This window comes from Ursus arctos, unplaced genomic scaffold, assembly GCF_023065955.2.
Source record: "Ursus arctos isolate Adak ecotype North America unplaced genomic scaffold, UrsArc2.0 scaffold_31, whole genome shotgun sequence".
Taxonomy (NCBI): Eukaryota; Metazoa; Chordata; class Mammalia; order Carnivora; family Ursidae; genus Ursus; species Ursus arctos.
The window spans coordinates 2,618,932-2,619,287 of NW_026622997.1; the positions used below are offsets into that span (position 1 = coordinate 2,618,932).

The 356-nt window shown below is 60.4% G+C and overlaps 1 non-coding gene across 1 annotated transcript; it reads right to left on the minus strand.

The window, feature by feature from the left end:
* Positions 1 to 268: 268 nt before the first annotated feature.
* TRNAY-GUA (transfer RNA tyrosine (anticodon GUA)) lies at positions 269 to 356 on the minus strand. Its single transcript is given in 2 exon segments — positions 269 to 304; positions 320 to 356. It is a non-coding gene; the product is annotated as a tRNA-Tyr (tRNA).

Consider the following 356-nt stretch of genomic DNA (forward strand, 5'->3'; position numbering starts at 1 on the left):
CCCGGAGCCGGGGCGGGAAAAGTGAACGAAGCCTGCTGGGCAGGTCTTCCGCGGAGCCGGCGGCCCTTCCCTGCAGCAGCCGCGGTCGCAGTCCGCTCCGGATGTACTGCGTGCTTGTAAATAGGAGAGCTCAGCGCGCTCTTGTCTGAACGGAAAGTGCAACCTGTCCGCCGGAGACCCGCGGGAAGGGATTATTCCCCGACGTTCCGGAAGGATCTAAATTTTACGGTGGCTTCGTGGGAGGAGCCTGGGATTTCCAAAAGTCTCGTCCTTCGAGCCGGATTCGAACCAGCGACCTAAGGATACCCAACTGTCGCACCTACAGTCCTCCGCTCTACCAACTGAGCTATCGAAGG